The sequence below is a fragment of the Balaenoptera ricei genome, chromosome 4 (genome assembly GCF_028023285.1).
Source record: "Balaenoptera ricei isolate mBalRic1 chromosome 4, mBalRic1.hap2, whole genome shotgun sequence".
NCBI lineage: Eukaryota > Metazoa > Chordata > Mammalia > Artiodactyla > Balaenopteridae > Balaenoptera > Balaenoptera ricei.
In genome coordinates this window covers 45,435,554-45,455,008 of record NC_082642.1, presented here as the reverse complement: position 1 = coordinate 45,455,008, position 19,455 = coordinate 45,435,554, and positions in this window count along the sequence as shown.

The window sequence follows — 19,455 nt, the reverse complement described above, 5'->3', positions numbered from 1 at the left end:
TAGGGTTAGGCTTAGGGTACGGCTTAGGGTACGGGTTCGGGGAGGGGTTCGGGTACGGCGTAGGGTATGGGTTAGGGTTAGGGTTAGTGTTAGGGTTAGGGCTCGGTTTAGGGTACTGGTTAGGATTAGGGTACGTGTTAGGGTTAGGGGAGGGGTTAGGGTTAGGGTACGCATTAGGGTTAGGGTAGTTATTAAACCTATCCCACTCTCTAGATACCCCTTAGCACGTAAAGGAATATTATTTGGGGGTCCAGCCATGGAGAAGAGTTTAGACACTAGGATAAGATAAGGAACACACACATTATAAAGAAATCACATTAGGATTCTCTTTTTAAGCTGTTCCTTAAAACACTAGTGCTTAGGAAATCTATTGGAGGCAGAAGTAGTCAAGGGTAGCCTAGGGTTAGGGTTAGGCTTAGGGTACGGCTTAGGGTACGGGTTCGGGGAGGGGTTCGGGTACGGCGTAGGGTATGGGTTAGGGTTAGGGTTAGGGTTAGTGTTAGGGTTAGGGCTCAGTTTAGGGTACGGGTTAGGATTAGGGTACGTGTTAGGGTTAGGGTAGGGGTTAGGGTTAGGGTACGCGTTAGGGTTAGGGTAGTTATTAAACCTATCCCACTCTCTAGATACCCCTTAGCACGTAAAGGAATATAATTTGGGGGTCCAGCCATGGACAAGAGTTTAGACACTAGGATAAGATAAGGAACACACCCATTATAAAGAAATCACATTAGGATTCTGTTTTTAAGCTGTTCCTTAAAACACTAGTGCTTAGGAAATCTATTGGAGGCAGAAGCACTCAACGGTAGCCTAGGGTTAGGGTTCGGCTTAGGGTTAGGCTTAGGGTACGACTTAGGGTTCGGGTACGGCATAGGGTATGGGTTAGGGTTAGGGTTAGTGTTAGGGTTAGGGCTCGGTTTAGGGTACGGGTTAGGATTAGGGTACGTGTTAGGGTTAGGGTAGGGGTTAGGGTTAGGGTACGCATTAGGGTTAGGGTAGTTATTAAACCTATCCCACTATCTAGATACCCCTTAGCACGTAAAGGAATATTATTTGGGGGTCCAGCCATGGAGAAGAGTTTAGACACTAGGATAAGATAAGGAACACACCCATTATAAAGAAATCACATTAGGATTCTCTTTTTAAGCTGTTCCTTCAAACACTAGTGCTTAGGAAATCTATTGGAGGCAGAAGCAGTCAAGGGTAGCCTAGGGTTAGGGTTAGGCTTAGGGTTAGGCTTAGGGTACGGCTTAGGGTACGGGTTCGGGGAGGGGTTCGGGTACGGCGTAGGGTATGGGTTAGGGTTAGGGTTAGTGTTAGGGTTAGGGCTCGGTTTAGGGTACTGGTTAGGATTAGGGTACGTGTTAGGGTTAGGGGAGGGGTTAGGGTTAGGGTACGCGTTAGGGTTAGGGTAGTTATTAAACCTATCCCACTCTCTAGATACCCCTTAGCACGTAAAGGAATATTATTTGCGGGTCCAGCCATGGAGAAGAGTTTAGACACTAGGATAAAATAAGGAACACATACATTATAAAGAAATCACATTAGGATTCTCTTTTTAAGCTGTTCCTTAAAACACTAGTGCTTAGGAAATCTATTGGAGGCAGAAGCAGTCAAGGGTAGCCTAGGGTTAGGGTTAGGCTTAGGGTTAGGGTTAGGGTACGGCTTAGAGTAGGGGTTTGGGGAGAGGTTCGGGTACGGCGTAGGGTATGGGTTAGGGTTAGGGTTAGGGTTAGTGTTAGGGTTAGGGCTCGGTTTAGGGTACGGGTTAGGATTAGGGTATGTGTTAGGGTTAGGGTAGGGGTTAGGGTTAGGGTACGCGTTAGGGTTAGGGTAGTTATTAAACCTATCCCACTCTCTAGATACCCCTTAGAACGTAAAGGAATATTATTTGGGGGTCCAGCCATGGAGAAGAGTTTAGACACTAGGATAAGATAAGGAACACACCCATTATAAAGAAATCACATTAGGATTCTCTTTTTAAGCTGTTCCTTCAAACACTAGTGCTTAGGAAATCTATTGGAGGCAGAAGCAGTCAAGGGTAGCCTAGGGTTAGGGTTAGGCTTAGGGTTAGGCTTAGGGTACGGCTTAGGGTACGGGTTCGGGGAGGGGTTCGGGTACGGCGTAGGGTATGGGTTAGGGTTAGGGTTAGGGTTTGAGTTACGGTTAGGGCTCGGTTTAGGGTAAGGGTTAGGATTAGGGTACGTGTTAGGGTTAGGGTAGGGGTTAGGGTTAGGGTACGCGTTAGGGTTAGGGTAGTTATTAAACCTATCCCGCTCTCTAGATACCCCTTAGCACGTAAAGGAATATTATTTGGGGGTCCAGCCATGGAGAAGAGTTTAGACACTAGGATAAGATAAGGAACACACCCATTATAAAGAAATCACATTAGGATTCTCTTTTTAAGCTGTTCCTTCAAACACTAGTGCTTAGGAAATCTATTGGAGGCAGAAGCAGTCAAGGGTAGCCTAGCGTTAGGGTTAGGCTTAGGGTTAGGCTTAGGGTACGGCTTAGGGTACGGGTTCGGGGAGGGGTTCGGGTACGGCGTAGGGTATGGGTTAGGGTTAGGGTTAGTGTTAGGGTTAGGGCTCGGTTTAGGGTACGGGTTAGGATTAGGGTACGTGTTAGGGTTAGGGTAGGGGTTAGGGTTAGGGTACGCATTAGGGTTAGGGTAGTTAGTAAACCTATCCCACTCTCTAGATACCTCTTAGCACGTAAAGGAATATTATTTGGGGGTCCAGCCATGGAGGAGGGTTTAGACACTAGGATAAGATAAGGAACACACCCATTATAAAGAAATCACATTAGGATTCTCTTTTTAAGCTGTTCCTTCAAACACTAGTGCTTAGGAAATCTATTGGAGGCAGAAGCAGTCAAGGGTAGCCTAGGGTTAGGGTTAGGCTTAGGGTACAGCTTAGGGTACGGGTTCGGGGAGGGTTTCGGGTACGGCGTAGGGTAAGTTTTAGGGTTAGGGTTAGTGTTAGGGTTAGGGCTCGGTTTAGGGTACAGGTTAGGATTTGGGTACGTGTTAGGGTTAGGGTAGGGGTTAGGGTTAGGGTATGCTTTAAGTTTAGGGTAGTTATTAAACCTATCCCACTCTCTAGATACCCCTTAGCACGTAAAGAATATTATTTGGGGGTCCCACCATGGAGAAGAGTTTAGACACTAGGATAAGATAAGGAACACACCCATTATAAAGAAAACACATTAGGATTCGCTTTTTAAGCTGTTCCTTGAAACACTAGTGCTTAGGAAATCTATTGGAGGCAGAAGCAGTCAAGGGTAGCCTAGGGTTAGGGTTAGGCTTAGGGTTAGGCTTAGGGTAAGGCTTAGGGTAGGGGTTCGGGGAGGGGTTCGGGTACGGCGTAGGGTATGGGTTAGGGTTAGGGTTAGGGTTCGTGTTATGGTTAGGGCTCGGTTTAGGGTACGGGTTAGGATTAGGGTACGTGTTAGGGTTAGGGTAGGGGTTAGGGTTAGGGTACGCGTTAGGGTTAGGGTAGTTATTAAACCTATCCCACTCTCTAGATACCCCTTAGCACGTAAAGGAATATTATTTGGGGGTCCAGCCATGGAGAAGAGTTTAGACACTAGGATAAGATAAGGAACACACCCATTATAAAGAAATCACATTAGGATTCTGTTTTTAAGCTGTTCCTTCAAACACTAGTGCTTAGGAAATCTATTGGAGGCAGAAGCAGTCAAGGGTAGCCTAGGGTTAGTGTTAGGCTAAGGGTTAGGCTTTGGGTACGGCTTAGGGTACGGTTTCGGGGAGGGGTTCGGGTACGGCGTAGGGTATGGGTTAGGGTTAGGGTTAGTGTTAGGGTTAGGGCTCGGTTTAGGGTACGGGTTAGGATTAGGGTACGTGTTAGGGTTAGGGTACGGTTTAGGCTTAGGGTACGCGTTAGGGTTAGGGTAGTTATTAAACCTATCCCACTCTCTAGATACCCCTTAGCACGTAAAGGTATATTATTTGGGGGTCCAGCCATGGAGAAGAGTTTAGACACTAGGATAAGATAAGGAACACACCCATTATAAAGAAATCACATTAGGATTCTCTTTTTAAGCTGTTCCTTCAAACACTAGTGCTTAGGAAATCTATTGGAGGCAGAAGCAGTCAAGGGTAGCCAAGGGTTAGGGTTAGGCTTAGGGTTAGGCTTAGGGTACGGCTTAGGGTACGGGTTCGGGGAGGGGTTCGGGTACGGCGTAGGGTATGGGTTAGGGTTTGGGTTAGGGTTTGAGTTACGGTTAGGGCTCGGTTTAGGGTACGGGTTAGGATTAGGGTACGTTTTAGGGTTAGGGTGGGGGTTAGGGTTAGCGTACGCATTAGGGTTAGGGTAGTTATTAAACCTATCCCGCTCTCTAGATACCCCTTAGCACGTAAAGGAATATTATTTGGGGGTCCAGCCATGGAGAAGAGTTTAGACACTAGGATAAGATAAGGAACACACCCATTATAAAGAAATCACATTAGGATTCTCTTTTTAAGCTGTTCCTTACAACACTAGTGCTTAGGAAATCTATTGGAGGCAGAAGCAGTCAAGGGTAGCCTAGGGTTAGGGTTAGGCTTAGGGTTAGGCTTAGGGTACGGCTTAGGGTACGGGTTCGGGGAGGGGTTCGGGTACGGCGTAGGGTATGGGTTAGGGTTAGGGTTAGGGTTAGTGTTAGGGTTAGGGCTCGGTTTAAGGTACGGGTTAGGATTAGGGTACGTGTTAGGGTTAGGGTAGGGGTTAGGGTTAGGGTATGCATTAGGGTTAGGGTAGTTAGTAAACCTATCCCACTCTCTAGATACCCCTTAGCACGTAAAGGAATATTATTTGGGGGTCCAGCCATGGAGAAGAGTTTAGACACTAGGATAAGATAAGGAACACACCCATTATAAAGAAATCACATTAGGATTCTCTTTTTAAGCTGTTCCTTCAAACACTAGTGCTTAGGAAATCTATTGGAGGCAGAAGCAGTCAAGGGTAGCCTAGGGTTAGGGTTAGGCTTAGGGTTAGGCTTAGGGTACGGCTTAGGGTACGGGTTCGGGGAGGGGTTCGGGTACGGCGTAGGGTATGGCTTAGGGTTAGGGTTAGGGTTAGTGTTAGGGTTAGGGCTCGGTTTAGGGTACGGGTTAGGATTAGGGTACGTGTTAGGGTTAGGGTAGGGGTTAGGGTTAGGGTACGCATTAGGGTTAGGGTAGTTATTAAACCTATCCCACTCTCTAGATACCCCTTAGCACGTAAAGGAATATTATTTGGGGGTCCAGCCATGGAGAAGAGTTTAGACACTAGGATAAGATAAGGAACACACCCATTATAAAGAAATCACATTAGGATTCTCTTTTTAAGCTGTTCCTTCAAACACTAGTGCTTAGGAAATCTATTGGAGGCAGAAGCAGTCAAGGGTAGCCTAGGGTTAGGGTTAGGCTTAGGGTTAGGCTTAGGGTACGGCTTAGGGTACGGGTTCGGGGAGGGGTTCGGGTACGGCGTAGGGTATGGGTTAGGGTTAGGGTTAGGGTTAGTGTTAGGGTTAGGGCTCAGTTTAGGGTACGGGTTAGGATTAGGGTACGTGTTAGGGTTAGGGTAGGGGTTAGGGTTAGGGTACGCGTTAGGGTTAGGGTAGTTATTAAACCTATCCCACTCTCTAGATACCCCTTAGCACGTAAAGGAATATAATTTGGGGGTCCAGCCATGGACAAGAGTTTAGACACTAGGATAAGATAAGGAACACACCCATTATAAAGAAATCACATTAGGATTCTGTTTTTAAGCTGTTCCTTAAAACACTAGTGCTTAGGAAATCTATTGAAGGCAGAAGCACTCAACGGTAGCCTAGGGTTAGGGTTCGGCTTAGGGTTAGGCTTAGGGTACGACTTAGGGTTCGGGTACGGCATAGGGTATGGGTTAGGGTTAGGGTTAGTGTTAGGGTTAGGGCTCGGTTTAGGGTACGGGTTAGGATTAGGGTACGTGTTAGGGTTAGGGTAGGGGTTAGGGTTAGGGTACGCATTAGGGTTAGGGTAGTTATTAAACCTATCCCACTATCTAGATACCCCTTAGCACGTAAAGGAATATTATTTGGGGGTCCAGCCATGGAGAAGAGTTTAGACACTAGGATAAGATAAGGAACACACCCATTATAAAGAAATCACATTAGGATTCTCTTTTTAAGCTGTTCCTTCAAACACTGGTGCTTAGGAAATCTATTGGAGGCAGAAGCAGTCAAGGGTAGCCTAGGGTTAGGGTTAGGCTTAGGGTTAGGCTTAGGGTACGGCTTAGGGTACGGGTTCGGGGAGGGGTTCGGGTACGGCGTAGGGTATGGGTTAGGGTTAGGGTTAGTGTTAGGGTTAGGGCTCGGTTTAGGGTACTGGTTAGGATTAGGGTACGTGTTAGGGTTAGGGTAGGGGTTAGGGTTAGGGTACGCGTTAGGGTTAGGGTAGTTATTAAACCTATCCCACTCTCTAGATACCCCTTAGCACGTAAAGGAATATTATTTGCGGGTCCAGCCATGGAGAAGAGTTTAGACACTAGGATAAAATAAGGAACACATACATTATAAAGAAATCACATTAGGATTCTCTTTTTAAGCTGTTCCTTAAAACACTAGTGCTTAGGAAATCTATTGGAGGCAGAAGCAGTCAAGGGTAGCCTAGGGTTAGGGTTAGGCTTAGGGTTAGGGTTAGGGTACGGCTTAGAGTAGGGGTTTGGGGAGAGGTTCGGGTACGGCGTAGGGTATGGGTTAGGGTTAGGGTTAGGGGTAGTGTTAGGGTTAGGGCTCGGTTTAGGGTACGGGTTAGGATTAGGGTACCTGTTAGGGTTAGGGTAGGGGTTAGGGTTAGGGTACGCGTTAGGCTTAGGGTAGTTATTAAACCTATCCCACTCTCTAGATACCCCTTAGCACGTAAAGGAATATTATTTGGGGGTCCAGCCATGGAGAAGAGTTTAGACACTAGGATAAGATAAGGAACACACCCATTATAAAGAAATCACATTAGGATTCTCTTTTTAAGCTGTTCCTTCAAACACTAGTGCTTAGGAAATCTATTGGAGGCAGAAGCAGTCAAGGGTAGCCTAGGGTTAGGGTTAGGCTTAGGGTTAGGCTTAGGGTACGGGTTCGGGGAGGGGTTCGGGTACGGCGTAGGGTATGGGTTAGGGTTAGGGTTAGGGTTTGAGTTACGGTTAGGGCTCGGTTTAGGGTAAGGGTTAGGATTAGGGTACGTGTTAGGGTTAGGGTAGGGGTTAGGGTTAGGGTACGCGTTAGGGTTAGGGTAGTTATTAAACCTATCCCGCTCTCTAGATACCCCTTAGCACGTAAAGGAATATTATTTGGGGGTCCAGCCATGGAGAAGAGTTTAGACACTAGGATAAGATAAGGAACACACCCATTATAAAGAAATCACATTAGGATTCTCTTTTTAAGCTGTTCCTTCAAACACTAGTGCTTAGGAAATCTATTGGAGGCAGAAGCAGTCAAGGGTAGCCTAGGGTTAGGGTTAGGCTTAGGGTTAGGCTTAGGGTACGGCTTAGGGTACGGGTTCGGGGAGGGGTTCGGGTACGGCGTAGGGTATGGGTTAGGGTTAGGGTTAGTGTTAGGGTTAGGGCTCGGTTTAGGGTACGGGTTAGGATTAGGGTACGTGTTAGGGTTAGGGTAGGGGTTAGGGTTAGGGTACGCATTAGGGTTAGGGTAGTTAGTAAACCTATCCCACTCTCTAGATACCCCTTAGCACGTAAAGGAATATTATTTGGGGGTCCAGCCATGGAGGAGAGTTTAGACACTAGGATAAGATAAGGAACACACCCATTATAAAGAAATCACATTAGGATTCTCTTTTTAAGCTGTTCCTTCAAACACTAGTGCTTAGGAAATCTATTGGAGGCAGAAGCAGTCAAGGGTAGCCTAGGGTTAGGGTTAGGCTTAGGGTACAGCTTAGGGTACGGGTTCGGGGAGGGTTTCGGGTACGGCGTAGGGTAAGTTTTAGGGTTAGGGTTAGTGTTAGGGTTAGGGCTCGGTTTAGGGTACAGGTTAGGATTTGGGTACGTGTTAGGGTTAGGGTAGGGGTTAGGGTTAGGGTATGCGTTAAGTTTAGGGTAGTTATTAAACCTATCCCACTCTCTAGATACCCCTTAGCACGTAAAGAATATTATTTGGGGGTCCCACCATGGAGAAGAGTTTAGACACTAGGATAAGATAAGGAACACACCCATTATAAAGAAAACACATTAGGATTCGCTTTTTAAGCTGTTCCTTAAAACACTAGTGCTTAGGAAATCTATTGGAGGCAGAAGCAGTCAAGGGTAGCCTAGGGTTAGGGTTAGGCTTCGGGTTAGGCTTAGGGTAAGGCTTAGGGTAGGGGTTCGGGGAGGGGTTCGGGTACGGCGTAAGGTATGGGTTAGGGTTAGGGTTAGTGTTAGGGTTAGGGCTCGGTTTAGGGTACGGGTTAGGATTAGGGTACGTGTTAGGGTTAGGGTAGGGGTTAGGGTTAGGGTACGCATTAGGGTTAGGGTAGTTATTAAACCTATCCCACTATCTAGATACCCCTTAGCACGTAAAGGAATATTATTTGGGGGTCCAGCCATGGAGAAGAGTTTAGACACTAGGATAAGATAAGGAACACACCCATTATAAAGAAATCACATTAGGATTCTCTTTTTAAGCTGTTCCTTCAAACACTGGTGCTTAGGAAATCTATTGGAGGCAGAAGCAGTCAAGGGTAGCCTAGGGTTAGGGTTAGGCTTAGGGTTAGGCTTAGGGTACGGCTTAGGGTACGGGTTCGGGGAGGGGTTCGGGTACGGCGTAGGGTATGGGTTAGGGTTAGGGTTAGGGTTCGTGTTAGGGTTAGGGCTCGGTTCAGGTTACGGGTTAGGATTAGGGTACGTGTTAGGGTTAGGGTAGGGGTTAGGGTTAGGGTACGCATTAGGGTTAGGGTAGTTATTAAACCTATCCCACTCTCTAGATACCCCTTAGCACGTAAAGGAATATTATTTGGGGGTCCAGCCATGGAGAAGAGTTTAGACACTAGGATAAGATAAGGAACACACCCATTATAAAGAAATCACATTAGGATTCTCTTTTTAAGCTGTTCCTTCAAACACTAGTGCTTAGGAAATCTATTGGAGGCAGAAGCAGTCAAGGGTAGCCTAGGGTTAGGGTTAGGCTTAGGGTTAGGCTTAGGGTACGGCTTAGGGTACGGGTTCGGGGAGGGGTTCGGGTACGGCTTAGGGTATGGGTTAGGGTTAGGGTTAGGGTTTGAGTTACGGTTAGGGCTCGGTTTAGGGTAAGGGTTAGGATTAGGGTACGTGTTAGGGTTAGGGTAGGGGTTAGGGTTAGGGTACGCGTTAGGGTTAGGGTAGTTATTAAACCTATCCCGCTCTCTAGATACCCCTTAGCACGTAAAGGAATATTATTTGGGGGTCCAGCCATGGAGAAGAGTTTAGACACAAGGATAAGATAAGGAACACACCGATTATAAAGAAATCACATTAGGATTCTCTTTTTAAGCTGTTCCTTCAAACACTAGTGCTTAGGAAATCTATTGGAGGCAGAAGCAGTCAAGGGTAGCCTAGGGTTAGGGTTAGGCTTAGGGTTAGGCTTAGGGTACGGCTTAGGGTACGGGTTCGGGGAGGGGTTCGGGTACGGCGTAGGGTATGGGTTAGGGTTAGGGTTAGGGTTAGTGTTAGGGTTAGGGCTCGGTTTAGGGTACGGGTTAGGATTAGGGTACGTGTTAGGGTTAGGGTACGGTTTAGGGTTAGGGTACGCGTTAGGGTTAGGGTAGTTATTAAACCTATCCCACTCTCTAGATACCCCTTAGCACGTAAAGGTATATTATTTGGGGGTCCAGCCATGGAGAAGAGTTTAGACACTAGGATAAGATAAGGAACACACCCATTATAAAGAAATCACATTAGGATTCTCTTTTTAAGCTGTTCCTTCAAACACTAGTGCTTAGGAAATCTATTGGAGGCAGAAGCAGTCAAGGGTAGCCAAGGGTTAGGGTTAGGCTTAGGGTTAGGCTTAGGGTACAGCTTAGGGTACGGGTTCGGGGAGGGGTTCGGGTACGGCGTAGGGTATGGGTTAGGGTTAGGGTTAGGGTTTGAGTTACGGTTAGGGCTCGGTTTAGGGTACGGGTTAGGATTAGGGTACGTTTTAGGGTTAGGGTAGGGGTTAGGGTTAGGGTACGCATTAGGGTTAGGGTAGTTATTAAACCTATCCCACTCTCTAGATACCCCTTAGCACGTAAAGGAATATTATTTGGGGGTCCAGCCATGGAGAAGAGTTTAGACACTAGGATAAGATAAGGAACACACCCATTATAAAGAAATCACATTAGGATTCTCTTTTTAAGCTGTTCCTTAAAACACTAGTGCTTAGGAAATCTATTGGAGGCAGAAGCAGTCAAGGGTAGCCTAGGGTTAGGGTTAGGCTTAGGGTTAGGCTTAGGGTACGGCTTAGGGTACGGGTTCGGGGAGGGGTTCGGGTACGGCGTAGGGTATGGCTTAGGGTTAGGGTTAGGGTTAGTGTTAGGGTTAGGGCTCGGTTTAGGGTACGGGTTAGGATTAGGGTACGTGTTAGGGTTAGGGTAGGGGTTAGGGTTAGGGTACGCATTAGGGTTAGGGTAGTTAGTAAACCTATCCCACTCTCTAGATACCCCTTAGCACGTAAAGGAATATTATTTGGGGGTCCAGCCATGGAGAAGAGTTTAGACACTAGGATAAGATAAGGAACACACCCATTATAAAGAAATCACATTAGGATTCTCTTTTTAAGCTGTTCCTTCAAACACTAGTGCTTAGGAAATCTATTGGAGGCAGAAGCAGTCAAGAGTAGCCTAGGGTTAGGCTTAGGCTTAGGGTTAGGCTTAGGGTACGGCTTAGGGTACGGGTTCGGGGAGGGGTTCGGGTACGGCGTAGGGTATGGGTTAGGGTTAGGGTTAGGGTTTGAGTTAGGGTTAGGGCTCGGTTTAGGGTACGGGTTAGGATTAGGGTACGTTTTAGGGTTAGGGTAGGGGTTAGGGTTAGGGTACGCGTTAGGCTTAGGGTAGTTATTAAACCTATCCCACTCTCTAGATACCCCTTAGCACGTAAAGGAATATTATTTGGGGGTCCAGCCATGGAGAAGAGTTTAGACACTAGGATAAGATAAGGAACACACCCATTATAAAGAAATCACATTAGGATTCCCTTTTTAAGCTGTTCCTTCAAACACTAGTGCTTAGGAAATCTATTGGAGGCAGAAGCAGTCAAGGGTAGCCTAGGGTTAGGGTTAGGCTTAGGGTTAGGATTAGGGTACGGCTTAGGGTACGGGTTCGGGGAGGGGTTCGGGTACGGCGTACGGTATGGCTTAGGGTTAGGGTTAGGGTTAGTGTTAGGGTTAGGTCTCGGTTTAGGGTACGGGTTAGGATTAGGGTACGTGTTAGGGTTAGGGTAGGGGTTAGGGTTAGGGTACGCATTAGGGTTAGGGTAGTTATTAAACCTATCCCACTCTCTAGATACCCCTTAGCACGTAAAGGAATATTATTTGGGGGTCCAGCCATGGAGAAGAGTTTAGACACTAGGATAAGATAAGGAACACACCCATTATAAAGAAATCACATTAGGATTCTCTTTTTAAGCTGTTCCTTCAAACACTAGTGCTTAGGAAATCTATTGGAGGCAGAAGCAGTCAAGGGTAGCCTAGGGTTAGGGTTAGGCTTAGGGTTAGGATTAGGGTACGGCTTAGGGTACGGGTTCGGGGAGGGGTTCGGGTACGGCGTACGGTATGGCTTAGGGTTAGGGTTAGGGTTAGTGTTAGGGTTAGGGCTCGGTTTAGGGTACGGGTTAGGATTAGGGTACGTGTTAGGGTTAGGGTAGGGGTTAGGGTTAGGGTACGCATTAGGGTTAGGGTAGTTATTAAACCTATCCCACTCTCTAGATACCCCTTAGCACGTAAAGGAATATTATTTGGGGGTCCAGCCATGGAGAAGAGTTTAGACACTAGGATAAGATAAGGAACACACCCATTATAAAGAAATCACATTAGGATTCTCTTTTTAAGCTGTTCCTTCAAACACTAGTGCTTAGGAAATCTATTGGAGGCAGAAGCAGTCAAGGGTAGCCAAGGGTTAGGGTTAGGCTTAGGGTTAGGCTTAGGGTACGGCTTAGGGTACGGGTTCGGGGAGGGGTTCGGGTACGGCGTAGGGTATGGGTTAGGGTTAGGGTTAGGGTTTGAGTTACGGTTAGGGCTCGGTTTAGGGTACGGGTTAGGATTAGGGTACGTTTTAGGGTTAGGGTAGGGGTTAGGGTTAGGGTACGCATTAGGGTTAGGGTAGTTATTAAACCTATCCCACTCTCTAGATACCCCTTAGCACGTAAAGGAATATTATTTGGGGGTCCAGCCATGGAGAAGAGTTTAGACATTAGGATAAGATAAGGAACACACCCATTATAAAGAAATCACATTAGGATTCTCTTTTTAAGCTGTTCCTTAAAACACTAGTGCTTAGGAAATCTATTGGAGGCAGAAGCAGTCAAGGGTAGCCTAGGGTTAGGGTTAGGCTTAGGGTTAGGCTTAGGGTACGGCTTAGGGTACGGGTTCGGGGAGGGGTTCGGGTACGGCGTAAGGTATGGGTTAGGGTTAGGGTTAGGGTTAGTGTTAGGGTTAGGGCTCGGTTTAGGGTACGGGTTAGGATTAGGGTACGTGTTAGGCTTAGGGTAGGGGTTAGGGTTAGGGTACGCATTAGGGTTAGGGTAGTTAGTAAACCTATCCCACTCTCTAGATACCCCTTAGCATGTAAAGGAATATTATTTGGGGGTCCAGCCATGGAGAAGAGTTTAGACACTAGGATAAGATAAGGAACACACCCATTATAAAGAAATCACATTAGGATTCTCTTTTTAAGCTGTTCCTTCAAACACTAGTGCTTAGGAAATCTATTGGAGGCAGAAGCAGTCAAGGGTAGCCTAGGGTTAGGGTTAGGCTTAGGGTTAGGCTTAGGGTACGGCTTAGGGTACGGGTTCGGGGAGGGGTTCGGATACGGCGTAGGGTATGGGTTAGGGTTAGGGTTAGGGTTAGTGTTAGGGTTAGGGCTCGGTTTAGGGTACGGGTTAGGATTAGGGTACGTGTTAGGGATAGGGTAGGGGTTAGGGTTAGGGTACGCGTTAGGGTTAGGGTAGTTATTAAACCTATCCCACTCTCTAGATACCCCTTAGCACGTAAAGGAATATTATTTGGGGGTCCAGCCATGGAGAAGAGTTTAGACACTAGGATAAGATAAGGAACACACCCATTATAAAGAAATCACATTAGGATTCTCTTTTTAAGCTGTTCCTTAAAACACTAGTGCTTAGGAAATCTATTGGAGGCAGAAGCAGTCAAGGGTAGCCTAGGGTTAGGGTTAGGCTTAGGGTTAGGCTTAGGGTACGGCTTAGGGTACGGGTTCGGGGAGGGGTTCGGGTACGGCGTAGGGTATGGGTTAGGGTTAGGGTTAGGGTTAGTGTTAGGGTTAGGGCTCGGTTTAGGGTACGGGTTAGGATTAGGGTACGTGTTAGGGTTAGGGTAGGGGTTAGGGTTAGGGTACGCATTAGGGTTAGGGTAGTTAGTAAACCTATCCCACTCTCTAGATACCCCTTAGCACGTAAAGGAATATTATTTGGGGGTCCAGCCATGGAGAAGAGTTTAGACACTAGGATAAGATAAGGAACACACCCATTATAAAGAAATCACATTAGGATTCTCTTTTTAAGCTGTTCCTTCAAACACTAGTGCTTAGGAAATCTATTGGAGGCAGAAGCAGTCAAGGGTAGCCTAGGGTTAGGGTTAGGCTTAGGGTTAGGCTTAGGGTACGGCTTAGGGTACGGGTTCGGGGAGGGGTTCGGATACGGCGTAGGGTATGGGTTAGGGTTAGGGTTAGTGTTAGGGTTAGGGCTCGGTTTAGGGTACGGGTTAGGATTAGGGTACGTGTTAGGGTTAGGGTAGGGGTTAGGGTTAGGGTACGCGTTAGGGTTAGGGTAGTTATTAAACCTATCCCACTCTCTAGATACCCCTTAGCACGTAAAGGAATATTATTTGGGGGTCCAGCCATGGAGAAGAGTTTAGACACTAGGATAAGATAAGGAACACACCCATTATAAAGAAATCACATTAGGATTCTCTTTTTAAGCTGTTCCTTAAAACACTAGTGCTTAGGAAATCTATTGGAGGCAGAAGTAGTCAAGGGTAGCCTAGGGTTAGGGTTAGGCTTAGGGTACGGCTTAGGGTACGGGTTCGGGGAGGGGTTCGGGTACGGCGTAGGGTATGGGTTAGGGTTAGGGTTAGGGTTAGTGTTAGGGTTAGGGCTCGGTTTAGGGTACGGGTTAGGATTAGGGTACGTGTTAGGGTTAGGGTAGGGGTTAGGGTTAGGGTATGCATTAGGGTTAGGGTAGTTAGTAAACCTATCCCACTCTCTAGATACCCCTTAGCACGTAAAGGAATATTATTTGGGGGTCCAGCCATGGAGAAGAGTTTAGACACTAGGATAAGATAAGGAACACACCCATTATAAAGAAATCACATTAGGATTCTCTTTTTAAGCTGTTCCTTCAAACACTAGTGCTTAGGAAATCTATTGGAGGCAGAAGCAGTCAAGGGTAGCCTAGGGTTAGGGTTAGGCTTAGGGTTAGGCTTAGGGTACGGCTTAGGGTACGGGTTCGGGGAGGGGTTCGGGTACGGCGTAGGGTATGGGTTAGGGTTAGGGTTAGTGTTAGGGTTAGGGCTCGGTTTAGGGTACTGGTTAGGATTAGGGTACGTGTTAGGGTTAGGGGAGGGGTTAGGGTTAGGGTACGCGTTAGGGTTAGGGTAGTTATTAAACCTATCCCACTCTCTAGATACCCCTTAGCACGTAAAGGAATATTATTTGGGGGTCCAGCCATGGAGAAGAGTTTAGACACTAGGATAAGATAAGGAACACACCCATTATAAAGAAATCACATTAGGATTCTCTTTTTAAGCTGTTCCTTAAAACACTAGTGCTTAGGAAATCTATTGGAGGCAGAAGTAGTCAAGGGTAGCCTAGGGTTAGGGTTAGGCTTAGGGTACGGCTTAGGGTACGGGTTCGGGGAGGGGTTCGGGTACGGCGTAGGGTATGGGTTAGGGTTAGGGTTAGGGTTTGAGTTAGGGTTAGGGCTCGGTTTAGGGTACGGGTTAGGATTAGGGTAGGGGTTAGGGTTAGGGTACGCGTTAGGGTTAGGGTAGTTATTAAACCTATCCCACTCTCTAGATACCCCTTAGCACGTAAAGGAATATTATTTGGGGGTCCAGCCATGGAGAAGAGTTTAGACACTAGGATAAGATAAGGAACACACCCATTATGAAGAAATCACATTAGGATTCTCTTTTTAAGCTGTTCCTTCAAACACTAGTGCTTAGGAAATCTATTGGAGGCAGAAGCAGTCAAGAGTAGCCTAGGGTTAGGCTTAGGCTTAGGGTTAGGCTTAGGGTACGGCTTAGGGTACGGGTTCGGGGAGGGGTTCGGGTACGGCGTAGGGTATGGGTTAGGGTTAGGGTTAGGGTTTGAGTTAGGGTTAGGGCTCGGTTTAGGGTACGGGTTAGGATTAGGGTACGTTTTAGGGTTAGGGTAGGGGTTAGGGTTAGGGTACGCGTTAGGGTTAGGGTTGTTATTAAACCTATCTCACTCTGTAGATATCCCTTAGCACGTAAAGGAATATTATTTGGGGGTCCAGCCATGGAGAAGAGTTTAGACACTAGGATAAGATAAGGAACACACCCATTATAAAGAAATCACATTAGGATTCTCTTTTTAAGCTGTTCCTTCAAACACTAGTGCTTAGGAAATCTATTGGAGGCAGAAGCAGTCAAGGGTAGCCTAGGGTTAGGGTTAGGCTTAGGGTTAGGATTAGGGTACGGCTTAGGGTACGGGTTCGGGGAGGGGTTCGGGTACGGCGTAGGGTATGGGTTAGGGTTAGGGTTAGGGTTAGTGTTAGGGTTAGGGCTCGGTTTAGGGTACGGGTTAGGATTAGGGTACGTGTTAGGGTTAGGGTAGGGGTTAGGGTTAGGGTACGCATTAGGGTTAGGGTAGTTATTAAACCTATCCCACTCTCTAGATACCCCTTAGCACGTAAAGGAATATTATTTGGGGGTCCAGCCATGGAGAAGAGTTTAGACACTAGGATAAGATAAGGAACACACCCATTATAAAGAAATCACATTAGGATTCTCTTTTTAAGCTGTTCCTTCAAACACTAGTGCTTAGGAAATCTATTGGAGGCAGAAGCAGTCAAGGGTAGCCTAGGGTTAGGGTTAGGCTTAGGGTTAGGCTTAGGGTACGGCTTAGGGTACGGGTTCGGGGAGGGGTTCGGGTACGGCGTAGGGTATGGGTTAGGGTTAGGGTTAGGGTTAGTGTTAGGGTTAGGGATCAGTTTAGGGTACGGGTTAGGATTAGGGTACGTGTTAGGGTTAGGGTAGGGGTTAGGGTTAGGGTACGCGTTAGGGTTAGGGTAGTTATTAAACCTATCCCACTCTCTAGATACCCCTTAGCACGTAAAGGAATATAATTTGGGGGTCCAGCCATGGACAAGAGTTTAGACACTAGGATAAGATAAGGAACACACCCATTATAAAGAAATCACATTAGGATTCTGTTTTTAAGCTGTTCCTTAAAACACTAGTGCTTAGGAAATCTATTGGAGGCAGAAGCACTCAACGGTAGCCTAGGGTTAGGGTTCGGCTTAGGGTTAGGCTTAGGGTACGACTTAGGGTTCGGGTACGGCATAGGGTATGGGTTAGGGTTAGGGTTAGTGTTAGGGTTAGGGCTCGGTTTAGGGTACGGGTTAGGATTAGGGTACGTGTTAGGGTTAGGGTAGGGGTTAGGGTTAGGGTACGCATTAGGGTTAGGGTAGTTATTAAACCTATCCCACTATCTAGATACCCCTTAGCACGTAAAGGAATATTATTTGGGGGTCCAGCCATGGAGAAGAGTTTAGACACTAGGATAAGATAAGGAACACACCCATTATAAAGAAATCACATTAGGATTCTCTTTTTAAGCTGTTCCTTCAAACACTAGTGCTTAGGAAATCTATTGGAGGCAGAAGCAGTCAAGGGTAGCCTAGGGTTAGGGTTAGGCTTAGGGTTAGGCTTAGGGTACGGCTTAGGGTACGGGTTCGGGGAGGGGTTCGGGTACGGCGTAGGGTATGGGTTAGGGTTAGGGTTAGTGTTAGGGTTAGGGCTCGGTTTAGGGTACTGGTTAGGATTAGGGTACGTGTTAGGGTTAGGGGAGGGGTTAGGGTTAGGGTACGCGTTAGGGTTAGGGTAGTTATTAAACCTATCCCACTCTCTAGATACCCCTTAGCACGTAAAGGAATATTATTTGCGGGTCCAGCCATGGAGAAGAGTTTAGACACTAGGATAAAATAAGGAACACATACATTATAAAGAAATCACATTAGGATTCTCTTTTTAAGCTGTTCCTTAAAACACTAGTGCTTAGGAAATCTATTGGAGGCAGAAGCAGTCAAGGGTAGCCTAGGGTTAGGGTTAGGCTTAGGGTTAGGGTTAGGGTACGGCTTAGAGTAGGGGTTTGGGGAGAGGTTCGGGTACGGCGTAGGGTATGGGTTAGGGTTAGGGTTAGGGGTAGTGTTAGGGTTAGGGCTCGGTTTAGGGTACGGGTTAGGATTAGGGTACGTGTTAGGGTTAGGGTAGGGGTTAGGGTTAGGGTACGCATTAGGGTTAGGGTAGTTATTAAACCTATCCCACTCTCTAGATACCCCTTAGCACGTAAAGGAATATTATTTGGGGGTCCAGCCATGGAGAAGAGTTTAGACACTAGGATAAGATAAGGAACACACCCATTATAAAGAAATCACATTAGGATTCTCTTTTTAAGCTGTTCCTTCAAACACTAGTGCTTAGGAAATCTATTGGAGGCAGAAGCAGTCAAGGGTAGCCTAGGGTTAGGGTTAGGCTTAGGGTTAGGCTTAGGGTACGGGTTCGGGGAGGGGTTCGGGTACGGCGTAGGGTATGGGTTAGGGTTAGGGTTAGGGTTTGAGTTACGGTTAGGGCTCGGTTTAGGGTAAGGGTTAGGATTAGGGTACGTGTTAGGGTTAGGGTAGGGGTTAGGGTTAGGGTACGCGTTAGGGTTAGGGTAGTTATTAAACCTATCCCGCTCTCTAGATACCCCTTAGCACGTAAAGGAATATTATTTGGGGGTCCAGCCATGGAGAAGAGTTTAGACAGTAGGATAAGATAAGGAACACACCCATTATAAAGAAATCACATTAGGATTCTCTTTTTAAGCTGTTCCTTCAAACACTAGTGCTTAGGAAATCTATTGGAGGCAGAAGCAGTCAAGGGTAGCCTAGGGTTAGGGTTAGGCTTAGGGTTAGGCTTAGGGTACGGCTTAGGGTACGGGTTCGGGGAGGGGTTCGGGTACGGCGTAGGGTATGGGTTAGGGTTAGGGTTAGTGTTAGGGTTAGGGCTCGGTTTAGGGTACGGGTTAGGATTAGGGTACGTGTTAGGGTTAGGGTAGGGGTTAGGGTTAGGGTACGCATTAGGGTTAGGGTAGTTAGTAAACCTATCCCACTCTCTAGATACCCCTTAGCACGTAAAGGAATATTATTTGGGGGTCCAGCCATGGAGGAGAGTTTAGACACTAGGATAAGATAAGGAACACACCCATTATAAAGAAATCACATTAGGATTCTCTTTTTAAGCTGTTCCTTCAAACACTAGTGCTTAGGAAATCTATTGGAGGCAGAAGCAGTCAAGGGTAGCCTAGGGTTAGGGTTAGGCTTAGGGTACAGCTTAGGGTACGGGTTCGGGGAGGGTTTCGGGTACGGCGTAGGGTAAGTTTTAGGGTTAGGGTTAGTGTTAGGGTTAGGGCTCGGTTTAGGGTACAGGTTAGGATTTGGGTACGTGTTAGGGTTAGGGTAGGGGTTAGGGTTAGGGTATGCGTTAAGTTTAGGGTAGTTATTAAACCTATCCCACTCTCTAGATACCCCTTAGCACGTAAAGAATATTATTTGGGGGTCCCACCATGGAGAAGAGTTTAGACACTAGGATAAGATAAGGAACACACCCATTATAAAGAAAACACATTAGGATTCGCTTTTTAAGCTGTTCCTTAAAACACTAGTGCTTAGGAAATCTATTGGAGGCAGAAGCAGTCAAGGGTAGCCTAGGGTTAGGGTTAGGCTTAGGGTTAGGCTTAGGGTAAGGCTTAGGGTAGGGGTTCGGGGAGGGGTTCGGGTACGGCGTAGGGTATGGGTTAGGGTTAGGGTTAGGGTTCGTGTTATGGTTAGTGCTCAGTTTAGGGTACGGGTTAGGATTAGGGTACGTGTTAGGGTTAGGGTAGGGGTTAGGGTTAGGGTACGCGTTAGGGTTAGGGTAGTTATTAAACCTATCCCACTCTCTAGATACCCCTTAGCACGTAAAGGAATATTATTTGGGGGTCCAGCCATGGAGAAGAGTTTAGACACTAGGATAAGATAAGGAACACACCCATTATAAAGA